The sequence below is a fragment of the Bombyx mandarina genome, chromosome 13 (genome assembly GCF_030267445.1).
Source record: "Bombyx mandarina strain Sakado chromosome 13, ASM3026744v2".
Lineage (NCBI taxonomy): Eukaryota > Metazoa > Arthropoda > Insecta > Lepidoptera > Bombycidae > Bombyx > Bombyx mandarina.
In genome coordinates this window covers 11,794,822-11,797,765 of record NC_143220.1, presented here as the reverse complement: position 1 = coordinate 11,797,765, position 2,944 = coordinate 11,794,822, and the positions used below count along the sequence as shown (strand labels likewise).

Below are 2,944 nucleotides of genomic sequence, written 5' to 3'. Positions count from 1 at the left end.
TGTAGTACAGACGCGATCTCAAGTAAGCTGGATATTAATGTACGACGCTCTGTTTTGTATTTAAAGTGGCGGCATATCTTACCGCGTCCGTACGCTATGCTCAACGTTTAATAGCACTAAAACGTTCGAAATTTAAATTGCAATAGACACATTTAATAATAATAATAATAATACATAATAGTTGTTTTAAAATAATGAATTTTCTACAATTCGCAATATTCTTCATTTTATTAATAAGCTGTTTCGAAGGTCAGTACTTATTTTATTACTTTGTTTTGTTTTAGGTATTAAATTTTTTATTTTGCTTACTTACTACACAGTTATCGTAAAATGACATTTTTACTATAACAATATGCAGCTTGTAATATAATGAAATTTTCATTTCGTTTGTGTTTCCATTTCAATACGATGTGAATGTCAATGTTGGATATGAATGGGTCAGTGACCTGTGCGAATGTTATTCAAGTTGCAAGTTCTTTATTAGCTTTTGACAGCCAGCTAGCTGTATAATTCGTAGTTCTTATAACAAGGTTGCGGGTTTGATACTAAAAAAACGATAATTATTTTTAGTTTTGCTCAATTTTACTTTACTGATGTTCAAGTTGAAGTGTCTTCATAGTTGAACGTGTCCCGGAGACTTATATCGTGAACGAGAATCAGTTAACCATCCACTCCATATTTTTTTTATTTTTTTTATTGCTTAGATGGGTAGACGCGCTCACAGCCCACCTGGTATTAAGTGGTTACTGGAGGCCATAGACATCCACAACGTAAATGCGCCACCCATCTTGAGATATAAGTTCTAAGGTTTCAAGTATAGTTACAACGGCTGCCCCACCCTTCAAACCGAAACGCATTACTGCTTCACGGCAGAAACAGGCAGGGCGGTGGTACCCACCCGCGCGGACTCACAAGAGGTCCTACCACCAGTAGTAACCAGAGCTATGTTATTACCATATAAAGATAATATTATAAAGAGGAAAGATTTGTTTGTTTGTTTGTTTCGAATAGGCTCCGAAACTACTGGACCGATTTGAAAAAATCTTTTTCCATTAGAAGCCGACATTGTCCCTGATGAACATAGGCTATTTTTTTTTTTTTTTTTTTTTTTTTTTTTTTTTTTTTTTTTTTTTTTTTTTTTTTTTTTTTTTTTTTTTTTTTTTTTTTTTTTTTTGTTTCGTGTGTGTTTTATTGTTTCCGAAGCGAAGCGAGGGCGGGTCGCTAGTACCATATAAAGATCTAACTAATTCAGTGTTTAGTGAGATTACAAAATAGAGGTAAATGATATGAAACAAAGACAGACAAAGCTGGTGATTCTTAACGTTGAATATTTATTTTACAATGTTTTTGCCGTACACGCAATGTACAGCAATTTTCGATTATTGAATGCGCTTGAGTTACGGTTCCGCATACAATGCCGCGCGTTCCATTGTGGACTCATATTATTCACAATACAGTTAATATCCATCCTTAGGTATATTCATTTATTTATTTTATTTATTTATTGCACTTCATATAAAATTTACATTGGCGGACTTAATGCCTAAGGCATTCTCTACCAGTCAACCAAAGGTGGTGCGGAGTAAATAGTGGTAGGTGCAATGAAATTTATATTAAGTTACGAATACATACACAAAAAGTATATATCTACATATATACACAATCACAGGCACATATACATACATACATACATACCTACATATATACACACAATACATATATATATACACAATTTAATATATATTTTAGATTTATTTTTACGATATACATACTTATTCCCCTACCTGTTCGCTGGTAGCCTATGGGGCTATTTCAGCTACACCCTCTCAACCTTAGAGAATTTGCGAACACTAGCTCTGGCAAGAGCAGTGCTTCGCAGAATATACTATCGGATCGAAATCACGATCGATAAATTTAGTGGGCGCGTAAATACTATTACCACTTGTAATCGTCGTCAGGACCGCTTCTGATATACTCCGTGGCAGCCACAGTAACCCTTTCATTAATTACAGGTATGAATGCGTCAATAGCAAACCGACGGCCATGTCGAGACGACTGTCAAGAATTATGTCAAACGCGAGGAAAAAGTGGCGGCTCGTGTATAAGCAGAACTTGCCGTTGTTTTTCTAGTGTTGGAACATGAGACGTGCGGTCTATGACTTAAGGGCTATTTTAGTTAAAACTAGAGCTTAAAAATGTTATAAATATTTTGGGTTTTTTTTTTGGCTTCTTAAAACTGAATACTGGTTTTTTTTTAATTGTAATTATTCTGACAATAATGTACTTGTTAAACTAGTTTGGATTCTTTTGAAGGTCAAATACGGTTTTAAATTTGTTAACGTGTACGTTGGAATGCAAAATTTCTGAAATTTTTTTTTTAAATTATGTAATTTACTTGAATTTGTTTGTTCATAATAATTTATTTAGCACGAAATTATATTCGTACAGCGTGTGATTAAATTGCTTTTACTTATTGAATTGTTTTTTCATTACCAACTACAATAGGCCCAGAATGGAACAATATTTCAAAATGTAACTAAAGTTTTAAATAAAACAGTGTTTCTTTAAGATTTGTCTGTTTCTGAAGTATTATGGGGTTTATAGAAATGAAAAAAAAACTTGAAAAAAAATTGTATATTTTTATTTATTACGAGTACACTTACCGTCCTACACGTACCTATATAATCAGCTGAAACAATAAAATGGTTTATCAATGTAGAACAAATGCTCATGGATGCTTTTTGCTTATTTGCACAGTGAATAATTATTGTAAGCAATCAAGACGACAACTTCATACTTCAAAGTGACTTGCACAATTCACATTCTAGAGTTAATGCTTTACTGGTGGTAGGACCTGTTGTGAGTCCGCGCGGGTGGGTACCACCGCCCTGCCTATTTCTGCCGTGAAGCAGTAATGCGTTTCGGTTTGAAGGGTGGGGCAGCC

At 34.0% G+C, this 2,944-nt stretch overlaps 1 long non-coding RNA gene across 1 annotated transcript; it reads left to right on the top strand.

Annotated features, from left to right (window-relative positions):
- On the top strand, window positions 1-2,474 carry LOC149501645 (uncharacterized). The gene is made up of 2 exons (XR_016324065.1): window positions 1-249; window positions 2,013-2,474. It is a non-coding gene; the product is annotated as an uncharacterized LOC149501645 (long non-coding RNA).
- The last annotated feature ends 470 nt before the right edge of the window (window positions 2,475-2,944 follow it).